The 20,000-nt window shown below is 48.5% G+C and overlaps 2 protein-coding genes across 13 annotated transcripts in view; both read left to right on the forward strand.

Moving 5' to 3' along the window:
* The window catches only part of LOC126570526 (solute carrier organic anion transporter family member 4A1), a 28,868-nt gene extending 28,356 nt beyond the window's left edge, over positions 1–512 (forward strand). For all 6 annotated transcript variants that reach the window (XM_050228335.1, XM_050228333.1, XM_050228332.1 and 3 more), the window contains exon 17: positions 1–512. This exon is cut by the window's left edge and continues 3,757 nt beyond it. The gene's annotated coding sequence lies outside the window, so the exon portion shown is untranslated.
* A 401-nt stretch (positions 513–913) lies between these two features.
* The window catches only part of LOC126570528 (PRL-1 phosphatase), a 24,620-nt gene continuing 5,533 nt past the window's right edge, over positions 914–20,000 (forward strand). For 2 of the 7 annotated variants that reach the window (XR_007607843.1, XM_050228340.1), the window contains exons 1-2: positions 14,181–15,284; positions 19,542–20,000. The exon at positions 19,542–20,000 is cut by the window's right edge and continues 694 nt beyond it. The gene's annotated coding sequence lies outside the window, so the exon portion shown is untranslated. Of the gene's footprint in view, positions 2,103–14,180; positions 15,285–19,447; positions 19,467–19,541 lie in introns of those variants that run through there. The other 5 variants (XM_050228341.1, XM_050228342.1, XM_050228343.1 and 2 more) reach the window with 5 other exon arrangements.

The raw sequence follows: 20,000 nt of genomic DNA on the forward strand, positions 1-20,000 counted from the left end.
AAGATAGAAATGGTTTCCGCAAAACTGTTTCTAATTTTTCCGCTTAAATTTTAACTACTACTAAAGGAAATTCGGGAAACTGTTTGCATCGTTGCATGTAATAATGGGAATAGTACGTGTCGTTCATGCGATCATCGTCGGATTTCGTCCAAGAGCAACACGATTAACCTACAGCAATTTCATTTAGAGAAAGCACATGTTTGTGCCGTTGAATATGTTACGGTAAACTTACGATGCCGGCAATAGTGTCAATTAGAGCAGGAATATTTCCTTCATTGAAAACATTTCGTGATGAACATTATGTAGGTTACATTTCCCTAGACGCTAGTTTCTACCTTGCAATCAGATCCTACTGCAATGGCCTGTGTCCAGTAATGCCCAATATGATTTGATTCGCAACTCATTCAACAGGGGTCGAAAACCAATAGCGTAAAATGTGTTTGTTGTTTTCGTGCGAAAAGGAACAATAAAGTGTAGAGCGCAATCATCTACAGTTTAATGCTACTATCTGATATCACGAGGACTATGTTTCTTCCTTATCAAGTATTCTTAATACTTCAGCAGAGTTCAATTTTCAACATCCTTTTCAAGTGTGCTCTCCGTTGCTCGAATGTCCTGCAATGACGCAATTCTTCAAGACTTCAAGAATGTATGTGATGCTTATTCCTGTCTTCGGGAAAATTGTTGCGTCATGGTTTTCCACGAAGCGCGCAATAAAGGGTTTTCCCGGGAAAAAGGATAAAAACCGTTGGTTTTATGTTGTACTAAATTTGAATTCAGCTGGCGAAGGACTCGAATGGTAGGTGAGAAACGTAAACAACCTTGCGAATGTCACAATCGGAACGCCAATATGGCGACGAGGAAAAAAACAACGTTTGTCGCGTGTGTCTGCGTTCGTTCGTCGTCGTCGATTTCACTGAGGGGTGCGTGATCCGAAAAGAGAAAATCTTTTGCCGTTCTCCGTGTCGAAAAAACCGTGTCTCGGTGTCACAGAAAGGCGTACCAGCAGCAGCAACAGCACCGCCCGTGGAAGTCTCTGCATCCGGGATAGGAATCACTCCGCGAAATCGACCGCCACCCGTGGAAATCCCTGCCGTCGCTACGCGATTTCCCGTGAGTCACCCGTAACTCGGTTTCGACCACGAGCCAAATTTCCCAGCCATCCCCGTGCAGCAGCGCCGCGTTCGGTCAAAATCTGCGACCGCAGGCACCTGCTCCTGTCCTCCCCGCAATCCGTCGTGTGCTCCGTCGTGTGTGCCACCATCTCTTTACCGTCTTGTGCAACGAGTCTGTTGGAGTGTGTCTGAGGGAAGAAGAAGCTTAGTAAGTGCCACCCTTCCCCCAGGAATCGTGAGTGCGTCCGTGCGTGCGTGCGTGCGTGCGTCTGTGCTGCGAAAGGCCAAAAGCGATTAAAAAAAAGTGTGTGCGTGTGCGTGCGTACGGTCTACTTTGTCAACTCATCGGCAGTCTCGCCTCCTCCGCATCGTTCCGCTGGAAGTGCCACCGTCTCCAACGACGACGACGACGACGACGATCCTTTTACCGTCGCCACCAGCACGCCAGCAACCAAGCAGAGCCTCTATGCAACGCCATCGTCGTAGCAGCCATCGAAACAGAGTCGGTTGGTGGTAATCGCGAAGAAGCTCCATCGGAAAGTCGGTCCGTTGGTCACAGTTTTCATCCCGTGTGCGCCGCGGCTCCTTTGTTCCGCGGTGAGTGCGACCGCGTCGTGTGTGCATCACGGGAAAGCATCTCCCTCATCAAGCGGAGTGTATTGTGGAAAGAAAGAGGTCCGCTGTGTTGTGCAGTGGCGCGATAGCCCAGTCAGTGTGTGTCTGGTGAAAGTGTGGAGCGAAAAAAAATATTGCGAAATCCAGTCCGTTGTCCCGTCGGTCCCGGTTCCGGTCATCATCAGCAGCAGCAGCAGCAGCAGGAGCAGTTCGAGACCACCTCCTACGGGTGGGCACTAAACAGAAAAGCTCGGTTGGTGTAGTAGGACGGACGAGGCTGTCGTACGCCGACGGTGGTGGTGTCTTTTTCCACGAAAACTCGCACGGTTCCATCCCGTTGTAATCGCTAATTCAATGTGTATGGCTTTAGTGGTAAGTGTTGGGCGCCCCCCCCCCCCTCACCCAAAAAGGGCTCCATTTTAAATTGTTTACTAGATTAATTAGACGGTTGCATCATAAATCAGGGGCGCTCGACAGTGGAGGGCATTTAATCGGGCAATAAAGACCATGTCGATGGTCTAGTAGCCCGGTGTGGGGTAATTTAATTCCGATTTATATCCGCCAAAAGCAGGCAAAAGTCAATATTAGTCACCGGCACCTTAATATGGCGCCCTTTTTCGATTCTTCCCACACAGTTCTTCTTGGTATTTAGCAGTGAAGCCATTTATGGCGTTAATATGGCCGCCACGCCAAAGAAGCTATCCTTCTTGTTGCTGCTTTCTGTCCTTGCGGCACTCATTTGGTTATGCGTTCTGTGTACATTACTACAACTCTTTTTTTTTGTGGGCCCTGAGACTCCCCACTGTGCTCGTCAACCGGTGCGGTCCAAAGTCGATTCATAATGTATTTGGTGGGTGTGTCTCTGTCTGGAGCGAACGCCTCGCTACTGTTGCTACCGAGCTGCTGGGACTCTGAGTTCAGGGCTGTGGAGAGTTGACATTAAAACATTCAACTTCAACCGATGGCCAAAGTGGTGCTGCAAGGGCCCTGTGGGAGAGTCCTTGTTCGAAGAAGAATATCCTTCGCGGTATCGATCGATGGTCGATATCGAGCTGCCATGGTTTGGGATCAACGTGGCCACTCGCCGGAGTAACCCATTTTCTTCTGATCCCGATAAATTTAGATCAACCAAGGCAATGAACTTTACACGCAAACCGAGGTGCCACCAGGATACAAACGCAGCAGGAGCATAAGTGAATTTGTGGGGCGAGCATGAATGATACTCCAGCGCGTACGCGGTCTGGGTCCGAATCCGGAACGAACAAAGAACCGGAATGGAACGTTCGCTCACTCGCCTGACAGACAAGCTGACTATCTGGCTTATGCACCACGGTGTCTGGTAAAAAACGTTTGCCATGAAAGATTGGAATGAGGAACATCACCACATCGTTCCACCGCCACGAGCGCACATACGATGGTGGTTGCCTCCCTCGGCTAGAACGGACAAGGAGAGGCCCCATTATACTTCCTCGTTGGTTCGCTGTTCCGGTTTGCTGCCAGTGAACCAATCAACCGCAGATTGGCGCCTTTGCTGTCCATACCGGATCGTGCGGTTCTAGCGCATTGTATGAAGCAATAAAACTAAAACCAAAGTATGGAACCTGTTTGCACAGCTAGGACCGTTGAACGTCGCCTGCTAGCTGTGGGGGCGCTTGTTGCAACTAGTATAACTTTGGATAAACAGTTGTAACAGCATTCCATCATCGGACTTTTGGGTGCCCCCTTCTTCGCGGTTGTTTACCTTCGATAAACATTCCCGGCCAGCAGAGGGAACATTTGCGCGAAGGAAATGTTTCTCATAAATAACGGCAGTTTTGCACAAAAGACATAACAAGCCGCAGCCCGTGCGAACTGTACTCTCTGGCTCTGATGGCGCCCACATTCGAGCTCTGGGTATATCTGTGTCACCGACGCGGGAGTCTATTCCCGTACTCGTCAGCTGTTCGGTTAGGGAGTGATCGGTCCTTTTAGTAATCTGAGCACCTCTCTAAATCTAAACAAAAAACGGAACACAACGGTCCACGTATTCCGCGCATCGCACATGTTGCTGCACATGATGATATTACTTCGCGGTGTCTAATTCCAGTCGTTAGTCGATACCATTTCGACCACATCTCAGGCCCATCGTTGGCCCTCGGCCGTGTTCCAAATGGTCTTTTCGCGCTTTCTCAGCCTGTCATTCTCCATTTCACTCTTTGGCGTTTATTTCATTTCGAATGATTCGCTTGCGTTGGCTTTCTGGATGTGTGGAGCGTCGTTCCTGCTGAGCTCATATCCCTTTTTTTTTTGCTGAAATTACAGCATTTTTTATTCGTCTAGACAGTATTTCCCCTCCAGCCAGCCAGCCAGCCATTCCATGGTGTACCATGGCAACCCGCCGCTCGCACGCCTGCCGGGGACGACGATCGTGTTTCGTCGCGTTACCCCTTTTTTCAAATTTCGGCCTCCTCTCTGTACCAGCTGCAAATCATTTTTGCTTCGTCGCACAGCCACCCTATACAGCAGGCTTGGTGGGTACAGTGCGTTACGGAAAAAAAGACAGGAACGCAGAAACTATCGGCTACGATGAGGAACCGATGAGGAAGTAGCTAATTTTGTTTTTTTGTCATTCACAAAACTTTTTGTCACAAAATTTTATCACGCTTTCTTTACAAAATTATTTGCTATTTGGAGAAAATATTTATTTTAGTTATTCGCTAACACTGCACGTTGCCGTAAATCCTGGGCAGAGCCTGTTTAGATCTTGACGATTTTGAGTCGATTAAACGTTCCAAACCAATTGGCCAGTTCCAGCCATCGTCTTTCGTCTTCAGAGATCTCTAATTTATTCAAAAAGCTTCGTCGTCTTGACATAACTGAACACAGGGACTAAGCGTTAACTAAATTAAAAAAAAAATAATAATAATAAAATGACAATTTCTATACGACTGAAATTTGAATTTCAAGCCGGACAATGCGTGATGATGGAGAGGCCCCTTCGGCGGCGGGCCTTAAATGGGCTTGACTCATTCTGTTCGCAGAATACAAAGCAATTCACCAGCAGCAGCAGCAGCAGCAGCAGCCAGCAACAGACCAGGCCGGCGGGGCAGACACCGGCTTGGTCGCCTCCTTCCGGTGCCTTAAATTGTGCGCACGCAAACTGCTGGTGTGCGGGCCAGAAGGCAGACAGGCAGGCAGGGAACGGCAACATCAGCATAAAGGAAAGGCCCGTCCCGCGTTCTTAGCTTCAACTTCAACCACTTGAGTGCGCAGGAGAAGCATAGCAGGAGCACGCAGAATGTTAGATGAGAAGAGGGAAGGAAGGGGTTGAATAACCTTGATCAGGTCATTGTCCTCCCTTCCACCCAACCCACAGGATAATGTTTGGTCGGTGTTTGGTTACACACGCGTTCGGTTCGTTCGTTCGTTCGTTCGTTAGTTCGTTCGAAGATCAACCGAAAAAGCAACCGAAAGCTGATGCTTCGCGCTGTTGCAGTGCATCGATGCGATTCGGGTGCATCCGTGGTTCCACCGAGAACACCGCAACCGATGACGACGATCGCGAACCAAGGCATTCTGGCAAATGCATGCTGCATGATCGTTCCGGAATGTGAAGGGGGGTACGAACGTCAAAAAACAGGTCGTCTGCGCAAACTTGTAGCATAAGTCAATGACCTCTTACTACTTGAGTTACCTGTGGTTCTCCCTCAAGGTTGACCCGATTGCAATGGTGTACTGCTGGCTTTATGAATGAAGTGGTCCGTGTTTCGCTTCAATAATCAATTTTTGAATTTTTGTTCGTTCACTGAATTCATCGTTACTTTGGATGAGCTTCCATTTTCGTTTGATCACGCTGAGGTGAAGAGGCTTGCAGAACATGATGCTCATGAAGAAAGCATATTCCGCTTGACACACCTTCGCGGATCGCGGGGTCAGTGCTCGCCAAAAGGGTAACGTACGCTCCGGCTCTCTGTTTCTTTCTCACGGATTGCACACTTCGCAGTCCGTTCCGTTCTTCCTGGATCTCCTGGACTCGGAGAAGGGCTCTTCGAGATGGGGGTCCGCTTCGCTGAATGCACTCCGCGTTGCATCGCTGCACCAGCGACGGGCAGGCTTCTCGTGATCATCGTGAGAAATGCAACTCCTCTCCTCGTAGTACGGTTACGGATCAACCGCAAGCGAGGGGTGAATCTTTCGTTCTACTTCACCCTTTGTTTTGGGTTCCTGGGGTTCCGGGCCCCATGCTGTAGAAAGGAATTGCAGTAGTCAGGGGCTGATGCAACCATGGGTCATTGTACGTTCCGTGGTGCTCTGCCTTTGTTGGTGCATGCGTAAAAAGCGGGACGAATTGAGCGGAGAATGTAAACAGACAGTTGATCGCACTGGTGGGTCAATGTTTGCAACGGATGCAACTGGATAAGGGATGTCTCGTCGTGCTTAATGTCCCTTTCTTGGGATGAGTTGCTGTACTGAAAGTGTTTACCATTTTTATCAAACTATACATCCATTAGTAGGAGTGTAATAATGCACCAAATGTATGCAATTGGTTGTTTCAATTGAAATATTTTTTCTACGCACAATAATTCTAATCGAAGGATCTAGACACGAGCAATTGCTTATCTTAAAATGGAACTATAGACTAGTGCAGCAACTGCCTTTAGAAGCTAGAATGCCTTACAACAACAACATTATTACAAGGTAGCTCTTTAGGCTCTCAATCATAATTCTGGTGACTTCAAAGTGTTCCCAACAATTAAAAAATGCAAATTTCCAAACCACTCCCACGGATACTTGGTGGGACTCATTATCTAATGACAAAGTATTGATTTTGATATTAGCAAATGATCCGACAGCGAGTTACGTGGGCATCGCAAAATATAGATTTTCTAGCTGAGGCTTCCCATGAGAAATTCCTTCTTCAAAACTCCACTTTATGAAAAGTTGAAGCTTAAAATCCTATTCTTCCGTAAGGTGAAGTTATAAAATTCAACTGTATTGAACACCTTTACTTATTGCCGGCATATCAGTGAATGCTTAGGCTTATTATTGACTTATTGTAGAGAGATAAAGGACAATTATGTGAATTTTAATTGATCGATAAACTTGTCCTTCAACTAATTACATTTCTTAATCGATTTATTGTTCAGCAATTTGTACAATGATCTGATGGATTTTATTTTCACTCACCTGACAACACCGTCAACATTAATTTACGCCAAACTACGCTTTTCCTTGAGAAATATGGATCCTGAAGTCGTTCAAGCTGCTTGCTTTGTCAAGGCTCCATGACAATAATTGTTTTTCGTCGCCTAGTTATTAATCAAACTTCTAGCATTCCGATGTACAAGCGGTCGATGAGAAAGCATGATAAAATGTCATACATAATGATGTATTATCGCCAACAATTGGTTGTTAATGCAAGTTTGCTGCACGATTCCTACCCGTCCCGTCGTTTCTAACGCTTGAATTGTTTTTTTTCTTCTCCACGATAAAGTACGCGTTATCGTTTGGCTCAAGGTAAGCCACTTGCTGTGCAACCATCTGAAACCATCCATCAGGGAATACTAATTGAGCCCATCACGCAACGGGTGATGATGATCCTTCCGCACTCCCATTCCCCCCTGAGGTTGATGATGGTCCACAATTCCAATAGATTGCTCCAGAGCCGCACCCCGCTCGGACTGAATGCGCCGCTCGATTTTTCCAACTCCTCCAGCTCAAAGGTCAAATATGTTACAGGCAAACTACAGGCAGGGAGAGAGAGAGACAATGTTGAGTGATAAAAATACCCAACGGTTTCGCCAGAAAATCGATAACAGTGAACCAAACGATAAGCTAGCTAGAGCGAGTCCTTGTGGCCTCGCTCGCGGCACGTTGCTGGCCTCGTCGGAAACGTCGCTGGCTGGCGGGCTGGCTCGTGGCGCACGGTGGTGCGCGCGCGTGACACGAAAATATGTCTTTCGGATTTTGCGTGACATTTGATAGTCTGTTAACGTAACGGGTAAACGTGGGGGTTCGCTTGTTTGTTTAACCCGCGGAAGGGTTGGTGGACTAGGCCGCTTTTTTTTTCTTCTTCCTCTTCCAAGGCTTTCAGAGGCTTCCGAGGCGGCGGGGAGTGGGATTTTCATGATAAATTGCTCGCGATTGCGAAGAAGCCACCGCGTGCACCGGCGTGGATCAACAAACAAATTAATTGTTGTTCCAAATTGCCCATTGCATTGGTTGCCCTAGACCCAGGCCACACAGGGAGCTAAACGGTTGTGTAATATCATTACCAAACGGTCAAGTGGCTTGTTTCATTGTTTCACATAAAAATTCCCCCCTTTTGCAGCGGGGTGGCGGCAGCGGCGGTGTCGGCCAAACTTGGTAACAGTTTCTGGCCAAGTTCCTTCAAAGTTGGCGCTTCATTGTCTCACTGGCTTAATCTCTCGCCAGAGTGCGGCAGTGACAGTGCGGTATATTTATTTATTCCCGCATAAGATAACATTCACCCCAAAAGCAGTAGAGGAGAAGCGAAGGTGCGGGGAGTGAACCGGATTCAATTTGGGTCGCCAAAAAGGTAATTTTAGAATGTTGCTCGTTGCTCTCCCTCTCTCTCTCCCTGCTAGCTTCTGCTGCGAGCACACCCATTGGGTAACCTAATTTTTAATTCCTGCAATATTGTTGTACAGACCGTGGCCTCTCGTAAATAGCATACGCGGCGCGGGAAGAAGAGTCGCTGTTTTTTGACGAACGAATTGTACCAACTGTCAACAAGCAGGCCAGGACCCAGTATCAGTGGTAGCAAGAAAATGCCCTTGACCACCGTTGCTGAACAACAAACAATGAATCGTCTCATCAGCAATAACAGCACAACGAGACCACACATCGACGCAGGCAACAATCCAATGCTAATTTAGCTGCAAAAACACCCCGTGTGAAATACCGTGGAAAACCGCGCGCGAAATATCACATCTCGCTGGTGTGTCAATGATAATGGCGATGATGAGAGGATGAGGAGCGCTGACGGTCGAATGCGCACGAAACCCGTTTCTAAGGGGGTACCTTCTAACGCAGCGATCACGTTGCGTTGTTTATGAAGTGCGCTTCGGTTTGGTGGCATAGACAGCTCCAGATCAGCTCCCTTTTTTATCTGGCTGAGATCGATGTCGCTCTAACGTCGTAGCAGCAGCAGCAGCATTTACACCGTGTCCAATATATTATCACACAAAATAGTGTCTAGCACTTTGGACGATTTTGGTATGTTTACAGCAGTTTACTTAACATATTAACAGTTGGATCCGTCTGTTTTCTGTTGGTGGTCAGATTTTCGGGAAGGAAAAAAACCATACATGCATTGTGCCTTTTCTCCTATCGCGGCACACTGGACGAGACTTATGTTTTCAGATGAAGAGCAATTTTTCTAGAGCAAAGTTGTAATGTCCAAAACGATGGATTGTGGTCAAGAATGTATCAGGTAACCAAAGAAAAATCCCACAGGTTTTCAAAATACTGTTAATGTGAGGATTTGAGGGATTATTTTGACTGAAAAATGCAAAAAAAAACATAACTCAATGTATAATAAAACACAGGGTTTAGAGAAAATGATGAAAGCTCATAAAAAAAGTTGAGAGCGAAGATACCCTGAGATATATTTTTTAATTGATTGTTATAAGATTCCTTACAAAAAAATGCTCTGTCGAAGAAGAATGGTCAGCCCCGTTAAGAAAATTATAAATGTTTGAAGTTGTATGAGAATATATTGAACAACGGTGTACATGTCACGCGCACGGGTCCGGTCAGCGTGACTCCATTTGCACGTAACGCCTCACGACTGTATGCGAATCGAGTTCTGTAAAACTTGTTCTCTCCCTCCCGAGAGACGATGAAGTTTCGTTCTCCACGTGTCCTGTAATTGGTTCTGGAGGTAACGTAACTTCGCATTTCACAGAACATCGGACCATAGATCTCTAGAGCGTTTATACGGGGCACAGTGAGTGTGTTGCTATCGTAAGTAAACTCAACTCAACCAAGAAGCTTTTAGCAGCATATGGACAGTCAGATCGTCCTTGCCGATAAGATGCTGCACTTTCTGCAATTAGCCACCTGTGTGCGTGCGTCACTGGACGATGTTAATGCTGCAAAGGAAATGCTCTCTTGGAAGTGGCGTGGCAGTAGTGGCGCTCAGTAGATCCATTTGTGCCTTCATCATCACGTTCCGGACTAGATGCAAACGTGACTCAACGGGCGGGGCATTGCGGGGCCCACTTGCGGTGGAGACGATTGTAATGCAAACGCTGGAATGTCCTCGTCGGCTCGTGGTGTGGCGCGTGGCTGTTGGTTGCGCTGCATTCATTCTCGTGCACCGCCAGACGCCCGTGGCGGACTGATGCGGTTTCGACGGACGGAACGGAAGTAGCGATTTATTTTCAGACCACAGCAGCCAACACGAGCAGCAGCTAGGTGGTGGTGGTCATACTTTTTTTTTTCCTCCCAGAAGTGCTCCCCGAGCTAAGGCGGGGAGGAACGTGTCAGGTTACCGGACCTTCGTGTTTCTAATTCCGTAATCAATCCCCATCACCTGTCCGCCCGAAGGGTGGTTGGAGGTGGTACATCAACATCGCCATTATCGCTGGCGGTGTGGTGTGAGGTGTTAGGAGCAGCACACAAGGTGGCCCAAGTTCAATGTCGCATTGCCTTCTGGTCCCGGTATAATGCAATCGACTACCAGTCAACTGCCTCACAGCCGCAAAGCCGTGTTCTCGCTAATTCGTTTCATAAATATGTATGGCGCAGTAGATAGCAGCTCGATGGGCGGCGGTCTAGCGCTCTAAACACTTGGCGCGCGCGCCGAACACACGCGGGCGGTCTCTTGTTGCATCTCGCTGATGGACAGATTTGGTTTTGTCTTGGCGAACTGGTCGGCATCCGTTTTCGTCCTTTTTGTCGGCGTCCAAATCCATCAATCATCGGAAAGATAATCATTCGGGTTCGAGGTGATTCGATGGCCCTTTCCTCCTTGGTCTGAGAATAATTATACAACACGGGGAGCGGCCGATACATTAGCCAAATGGCGTCCCCACGGGTTAGTTCCGGTCGGTCGAATGTGAACGGGGGAATGATTGGCAGTTGGCTGGCCACAGAACCACCGAATGTGGGAACACCATCAACATGCACTTGGATCCGGTGCCTCATGCGAGAACTGTTCTGCTCGTGTTGCGCGACCTTTAACGAGCTCGGAGAGGTCAGGTTTACAGTGGCTCACGGTGTCCCCTGCATCGATGCCTGCTCTAGCAGCGCGTGTCCCGCACGGTTGATATACGAGCTTTTACGAGCCAAAACACATCCATTTGCGCAGCCCCAGGAACGTACCATTATAGCAGCGTGTTGAAGGGAAGGAAGAGGGAACCTTTTTTTGAATTCCCTGAACATCTCACCGCCGAGTCAAGGTTACGGTGGTGGCATCAGAGTTGTAATGCATTCTCCGAAAGGGGTGTAAACAGGGTGTATTTGCAGCGTAAAGAAATATCACGAAACGGAACGTGAATGTTAAGAGCGGCTTTTAGTACTAAGTTGCTGGATGGTAACCTGGTGTATCTTCCAAAAGATGACGACAGATTCGGTGCTCTAGTAACAAACGGCAGTAATACTATACAAACACATTATCCTTCTATCAAAAAACACTATTTTTCATCAACAGAATTCTCTTATTTTTATGCATTTTTCAATGATTTTACAAGAACTGAAATGTTTCTCAGCGGTGTCATCGATCGAAATAACTGGTTATTCAACGCTGCCTAGCGGAGCCGCGTTAGAATATCTCATTTTAATCCGTTCCTGGAAGGGTTTCATCGGGTTTACCCCACTGTTCCCGAGACTCGTGTCGTGAAAGGCCACAAAATGGCTATGTCATGTTTACGCTCTGGTATTCAAGCATTTTGCTGTGCGTCCAGTTCTTGACTCAGATCTCAGCCATTGAGTTGCTGAATTGTGTTGCTCGGTTACAAAAAAAAAACGCATAGTTTGATAACGATGCCATGATTATCACCACGTTCGCAGTCGCAATCATCGAGGCAATAATACACACGACACTTTCAATCAAAATCTCTCGATTTCAGTTCGTGGGAAACCCAATTGACTTGTTTTTGAATTGTTATCTCCTTTGCGTTTGCATAATTTGAAAAAAAAAACTTATGAAAAACGTAAAAGCAAGCGTAAACTCAGCACCAGCATGAAACGTAGCGATGTGAAGAGAAGAAAGCTCTATAATCGCTAATACAGGAACAACATCTTAAAATATTGGAAAAGATATTCAAAAATCAACTTATCTCGTCGATTTGTGATTTTTGCGGCCAAAAACACGAATGTATTTGCATTTGACGTTTTGGTATACACTTTTACGCGTTTATGCCTGCCACACGAAGCGTAAACTTTTTGGCATTACATTCTGAGTTTACGCTTCGTCTGTTGCTCGCTATTGAGTTCCTTCTATGATTGAGATAACCTTATTGGTGTGTTTAAGATGGATGTTCATCGAGCTGTGTCATGAATTGTGGGATTTCTGTGTATTTCTGGATTACGATGGCGAATTACGAGAGAATATCATCCACATTCACTTCTCTTCTACTTGCTAAGTTTTTCAAATTTTACATTGCTTTTTTCCCCGTGATAAATTATCTAGAAAATTAACTCATCTCAAAAATGGCGATACATTGCCTGCACGGCATAAAGCACTAACGAAGCCAAGAACATTTACCATAAGCGTAAGCTTGCTTCCGTGCGTTTTTGGTTGTGTTGAAATCCTAAGCCCTTTTTTTGCAAGATAAATGATCAGACGGCCTTTACTGAGTTGTGAACCATTCTAGCTCGACCGTTCGAAGCCTTGCCTCTGCCTTATTTTGGATGTTTTGGTGGAATGCGGCGAGAGATCTCCTACAGCTGCCATCATGACTCATCGGTTAGTTCGTCTGCTTTTATTGGTGGTGACTAACATGCGGTCTATGCTGACGCCATAAACCACTCCACAGAGTACCGAAGGTGTGTGCTATTGGATGTGTTAACGTGACAAAGTGCACGTACATTATACCGGCGGCAGTGGTGCGCATAGTTGTGTGATAAATGGATTCACTTGTGTTTGCCCGAAAGTGAGATAGCATCCCTGGTCCACACCTCTTCCCCTTCCTTGGTTCAGAAATGAAACAAGAGAAACCTCTTCTCAAAAGCATCATTGACTTTACAGCAGCAGCAGCATCCGCTTTGTGTCTTGGGATTCACCTATTATCATATTGAGCATCCATTGATTGGTTGAGAGGAGAGGTTTTGTCAGTGGCGGCGTCTGCCGGGCGCTGTGTCCGGACGCGCACTACCAGCGCCAGCAGTCGCGTGTCGTCGCATCCCAAAACCACCCACCAACAAGTGGTGTGTGCGGTGGTGCGGTGGGATACATTTGACTCTCGACCTTGAACTCTTGGCGCGATGGTGAGAGGTAGACAGGCAACTGTGGCACGGTTCAAAGTGACCCGTACCCGAGGGGGGAAGCGAAAAATACCTATTTTCGCAACCATCGACGGTGACGGCGACGGTGACGCTGGCGATGGACGAAAGCACCGGACGAAAAGAGATAACCTTTAAAGCAACCTCCATATGTTCTGCGGCGTAGTACACGTACGAACGTGTATGTCAATCAACAGAGGGAGGTCTCCTCATTCGCAGCGGGATCGATTCCGACCGATCGTTCGAGAACAGTCGCTCGCTGAGCTGAGGGGGACGACCGGCATTGCGAACTCGATTGGTTCGGTTCGGCGCCCCCCCCCCCTCCCCCCACGCAGAGAAGACACACTTGATGAGTCCGGATGCCAAACACTAAATGCTGCTTTCTGGCAACGACAACGCTCCATCGCTCCGGCTTATATAGGCGCGTTCCATGTGCGTAGCGTCGAGAGCTCTCTGGACTGTTCGCGCGCTGCGCTGCACCAATACCACCCTGGCAAGTGGAGCGCGTCAGCTGGTACGGGTTGGTGGCCGCTATCAGCGCGCGCGCGCGCGCGCTTGCTGCTCCACGAGTGGCAACCCGGTTGTGGGCTGCCGACATCCCACCACACACATGCCATCATGAATTATTCATAATTTGCTCGTGAATCCGGCAAAGCAGCGACTAGCACACACTTCGAGAACCCAGCCAGCTAGCCAGCCAACACACACGATCATCACGATCAAATCGATGGCGCCGCCGATCGTTGCTGTTGTGTGGTGGTGAAGAAGAGGATCACACTCCGGTACGCGGGCGTGCAATGATCACGCGCGCGCGCGCGCACACAGGGAGAGTACCCCACATCATCTGCCACCCGTTTTCTCACCCTCTTTTTGTTATTGTTTTAGCTCGGGAGACAAGAGCGAGATGAGAGCGCGAGAGACAGGGCCCCCGGGTCGCATCACACTGTGATACCCATGCACACACGGGACCATCCCAGCTCGTCAGCGCTCGTCAGTTGACGTCGGCGGCACTGGCGACGGTGGTGGACTGTCGTCGCAGTTGAAGCACGTTCATGCTCGGAGCATCAGTTGCCGATGCCGCCACCGGTCCGATTCATTAACACGTAGCGCGCCCGTGCCATCGGTTGGTACGAGACACGACGTTCTGACGGTTGTGCTGTCCCCCCCGGACGCGGACACATTTTCGCCGCGATTCACCGTGCGCGTTGAGCAATCCGTGCCTTTTGATTGATGCCGCGTCGCGTAGTACTACCCGGAAGTGTGACGTTGGCCGCGTGGGACGCAAGAATTAAGCCCGTTCTATCGTGATCGAGAGCTCCCCATGGATTAGCCACTGATCCGGCTGTGTGCGTGCTGAGGGCGTGTAGTTTCCGATGATTGTGTAGCCCCCGGCCAGTGTGCGATCAAGTGGTAGATCAAGCTTTTCAAGTGTGTGCACACATTCAAGGCCAGCGCAAAACGCTACAGCCGACAGTAGAGGATAGAATTGACCGTTAAATGGTGCTGATTGGTGGTGGGTGCGCTCTACCGTATCATTCCACGGTTCGAGAACTTTCATCACTACGGACAAGCTAGCTTGCTAGCTAGGAAGCAGCCAGCACTGCGCCAAAAGACCGCCACACAACAACGCTGCTTGAAAACAGAGAAACCCAGTGTGCCTGTGACAATCATTACGCGCGCATCCTTTCTCTTACATGATTGACAGTCGGGGGCACTGTCCCAAAACCGCAGCATCAGAACAGCAACAGCAGCAGCAGCAGCAGCAGCAACAGAAGGACCATAGTGAGCTCATTTGTTCCCCTCCCGGGAGAACTAAGCTGAAGCGTGTGCCCTGGTTCGCCAAGATTTGGCAAGATAGGTGCAGCAGCAGTAGCACCACCAGCAGCGCAATCAGTGTGCGGCAGAAGACGATCGGACAGACATTCTTCAAGGAGAGCGTTACATGAAAGCGCCACGATACGACGTCGAGTCCCACTGGAGCACTCAGCAAAGTTCCGCACAAATTGAGGACAAACGCCAGCCGGGTAATTAGGTCTGTTGGCCCCGTCTACTTGCCGCCGTGCCCGTTGGGTGTGTCGTCTACATTCCCCAAAGTGTTTTCTAGTAAGTTTGTGGCGCTTCCCAGGGCAATGAAGCAGTGTTTCAAGAGGCAAACCGCAAACCTCTCCCCCGGATCCATAATCATCAGCGCACGCAGCGCAGATAGCAGCAGTAACCTCTATGGCTCTATGAATGGTTGGACATTGTTGTTAATTGGTGTGCTCGAGCACACCAAGCAGTAGTGCGCGCATCGAAAGCTTAACAATATCCTATCTGCATCGTCTTATGGTGAAACACCTTTGGCTTGGCTCAGTAAATACTGTGTAAGGTGGTACGCGTTGCTCTATCGGCCCTCTTCATACACTGTGGCCTGGATTTGTTTCCGCTTTTTGGTGCAGCACAAAGAATCGTCGAGAGATATTGGAGGGGGGATGATAACAAGCGAATGAAGGTAATGGAAATTACCTTCCCGAAATTATCTTATCACACCCAAAACGACGACTGCGGATGACATTCCATGGTGTTGATGATGGTGCAAAAGTGGCCGGGGGATGTTGCGTTCTCCACCGCGTCCTTATCATTTTGTCCACCTTTGGCAGATAATGTTGCGAAAGATGATGAGAATATTGCGAGGAGCCAGAGCAACCGCAAGCTATCGCCGCCTTACTTACGCCACTGGGACGTTGGAGTCGCAATCTATTTTCATGTCCTCTCAAGTTTATCAGCTGCATCATATGATGATCATGATCAGCAGAGCGAGAGCAGCAGCAATGCATGCACAGACAGTGCAAGAGACATCCGATGCACAAACAGATGTCACCCGGGTTTTTGAAAAGAAAGGACGAGCGCCGCACGCGGGGTCGTGTCAGTCACAGCCAGCAGACAGGAGAAGTTGCTGTCTGAGTGCCAACTGGGTGTTGGCGTATCGCGTTTCAGAAGATCCGGTGCGCGGCCAGAACACTCAACGAACAAAATAACAAAGTGAAGAAAAAAAAACGGGAAAATAAATGGGAAACGCGCAGTAACGCGACGTCGATCGTCGTCGATCCTCTAAGGTGACCCAGCTGTGTCTACAGGATCGATCACCGTGTTGTGTGCGTTGTGTTTGCGGGAACGGGAACGATCCGCGTAAAAAGGGGTGGTGAGAGCGGTTGGGGTGTTGCGGTCCGACCGTGCCTGGTACGTTGACACCGCACGTTCGGCGACCTGCCTGCCTTCCCGCCTGCCTGCCGGTGTGGTGGCGAAGAGAGGTCAGATGGAAAACAACTCACCGGCACCGGGTTCGGACCGCCAGCGACCGTTCGCCAGCTACCTTTCGTATAATGTTGCTTACTGGGGCGCGAAAGCCACGGCCGGTTCTCGGCGCTCTCGATCGCGACCGAGCGGAGACACAGCTGCGAGCTAAATTTACTCCGTCCGACAGCAGTTTTCCATTTGACCGGGACTGTGGTCATCGTCGTCGTCGTCGTAGTCATTGCTGGCAAATAGTCCGACGAAATATGGGCCGCGCGGTTTGATATTTTTCATGTTTCTCTGTTTTTGTTTAGGTCAGTAACGGGCCGCAGATTGACCCTTTAATGGGGTTGCTCAGAGTGATCTCTAATGATCCTCTAGACAACGTTTACTTTAATGCTTTGTCAATCTCTGCAAGTGATGATAGTATTTTATTTGGTCTTGAGGGACAGATATTGTGTGCTGGTTATTTTTTTTGCATTTTTAGACTGGTACACATTTCAGGAATGCTGTGTTTAACTTCGTTAGCACCAAACAAGCAACGATGATAATGCGGTTTTTGGCAACTGTGCACTTCCCCGGTACATGATTCAGCGCACCGAGTTTTATTTTGAAGCGGATTTCCCCCAAAATCACGTTCTGAACATCGGGAACCCAGCGTAAACAATTGCGAAGATTTTTAGAAGATGTAGGACACTCTTTTTGTTGACCATATTTATTTCTGGTATTTTTATCAGTGTTGTTTTTTTGTATTTTATTTGTTTTTTATTTGTAATTTCCATAACTATGCAATTTTTTAAAGATTGAATTCTTCGCAAGATCTTATTTTTCTCGTTAAGCTGTTGAAAAATGAAATGTAAAAAATTTAAAATGCTTAACTTTCCTAGTTTTAGCTGAATACTATCTAATCTAAACTAATCTTTACCCCTAAATGATCTCTCTATACTTAAATGATAACTAATACGCTAAAAATGGGCTAATTATACAAATGATAAAGACATCTGTTCTAGTTGGAAGTATTGGCAACATTCCCCTTGCAGTGGAATGGACATCATTTAGTTGTAATCAATAGAAAATGTAGTCATCAGAAGTATAGCAAAAAAAAGGTCAAATTTTGATTAAACGAACCGTATAGCCTTGAGGAAAATTGAATTTGGCTCTTTCGCCCCGTTTGTTATTCTATTGCTTCTGGGCGTTAACAGCACCCGGCTACCGTTCTCGCTTGCTAGAACTCATACGCAATTTATAGAATTAGTTGCCGTTATCAAACCTCCTCCACAACGCCCGAGGATCCTGTATGATTCATCATTTGCGTCATACACTTTGGCCCGGTTTGCTGATGTAATTCAAGCCCGTCGTGTTGCGATTGACGCATTAAAGCAGCAGAGATGCGCTCCGGCTAGGCTAGGGGTGTATAATATGTTTCGTCAACATTCTCGAGAAGACGACACTCACTGGAACGCGTCGCCATCGCCAGCGAACTGATGTTTACGCCATCACAGGGCCATAGTAATTAGATTATAAACCACCGCCCTCACTTCGTTACTCATCGAAAGCTTCGACTTGGCGTTCTCTGAGCATTTTTGTGTTCTTTCTGTGATTCCCGTGGGTCCGAGGGCTCGCGAGGAAGTGATTTCCGGTGCGCGCAACAGCCGTCCTTGCATTCACGCGGTGCGGTGGCCTGCAATGCCAATCTATGGATGGAAACAGTTTTGATCGACTGCGGAACACATAGACGACATCGCCACAGCCAGTCTTAATTGGATCGGGTTTATCTCGTTAGAGGTTGCTCTTTTTCAGTTTATTTTAAATAGATAGAGAGAACCGGGTGATTGGTAAATTCCTTCGTAATCAGTTTTGCTGACGATTGGTCAACAAGCAGAAGCTATAGAGGAGCACAAGTGCATGTCAATTACACCACCACCAGCGCGTGTGGATCCAGCAGTCAGCCAGCCAGCAATCTACAGACACACCATTCCTTGGCAATCTTCGTGTCACGATTCTGCGAGATTGGCATGACTGACCGATTAGCGGGAGGGACGGACGGGGCAGAACTTACGAGAACCTACCGGTTACCGGCTGTTCAGTATTTGCGTTCTTCCGGCCGCACTCGGTTCCGTGCACCGCCGCCGATAATTAAAAACACAATGCCAATGCCGGCGGCGACGGTATTGCATGCACCCGAGAAGCGCGAACGGTTGATTGTTTGCTAAAATGAAATGTCCCATTCCATCCACCCCAAATACACAACGAGCAGTGTGTGGAGGAACGTTCGATCTCCCAGCAATAACAGCGCTAGTGTCCACCCCCCCTAGTGAGGGGCTGTGATGAGCTGCCTACGTCGCGGTGCGCGCCCGTTTGTTCTGACGTAAACGGGCGCGGTGGTGGTGCTCACGCGGTACAACACTCGCAACTCGTTTTGCGCAACAATCCGCTCCCCCTCGTGGTGTCTGCTGGCGCCAAGTGCAAATCGTTCGTTCAAGCGATAAGATAGAAGTCTCTGGTACACGAGCCCGCACCTAACCACGAAATGGAGGCATTTGAAACGGCAACGTCAACGTCCACAACGACGACAACGGCGGCGGCGGGGCATCATGATGCACTTACAAGCTACGGCAAAATATTGCCTTTGGCCACCTGCGGTTGACACCCCGATGTGCCGGTTCGTAGGACGGGCGCGTGATACAGGTCGAACCTTCTCTCGACTGCAACCGGCCGATAAGGAGCAGGAAAGAACGGGGTTTTCACGGTCGATTGCACCAACCGATTACTATCGGCATCGGAATCGAACCCCTAGGCCAAGCCTTACATCAGATGCAATTTGATGGAGCAATCGATAATCGGTAACCGATAATGGGGTGGCGAAGTGGGTGGTAGTACACCTTTCCTGCTTTCGTTCTACTTTCATCATTCTAACGATTGTGTTCAGGGGAAGGTTGACTTTGCCAGCGGCGAGTTTCCCAATATAAGCTAAGAAGGATGTTAAAGAGAGCATATTTTTTTTATTCTGTTGTTAGTGATTGTTTGACATGTTCTAGTTCTTCTTTTCCTAATGCTTGTTTCTCCCTCTCTTTTCTCCCCTCCTAGCTGGTGCGGCTCGTTCCAACCTCTATGGAGTTTCGGCTAGACAGCGCAGAATACTGCCAGGCACAACACAAATAAGCGAATCGCTGCACCCGGGCACTACCTCTGCCATCATCATCTCGCTTACTCAACCCACACACCCTGTGCTGCTTCTCACCGTGTGTGAGCTTCCACCGGCGAGGGTTGCGAGGAATTGCGAGTGCAGAAAGCGCAAAGCGTGTGGATCGTGGGAGCGCAGGAAGCAAAGGCAGCAGCCGTGTAGCAGCGTGTTTGAGCGACGAGAGTTGCCGCAGAGAGTGTCCCGCAAGATTGCGGCAGAGTAGTCAACCCGCCCCCCCTCCCCCCCAAATTCACCATTGCCCCTTCGTAGCGATCGTTAAGATCAGCCCCCGGCGAGTGTGCTTTCGAATGAGAAGCCCCGAGCTCTGGCGCATATATTGGAGAAGAAAGTGCTGTATGTAG

Source organism: Anopheles aquasalis, chromosome 2 (genome assembly GCF_943734665.1).
Source record: "Anopheles aquasalis chromosome 2, idAnoAquaMG_Q_19, whole genome shotgun sequence".
Taxonomy (NCBI): domain Eukaryota; kingdom Metazoa; phylum Arthropoda; class Insecta; order Diptera; family Culicidae; genus Anopheles; species Anopheles aquasalis.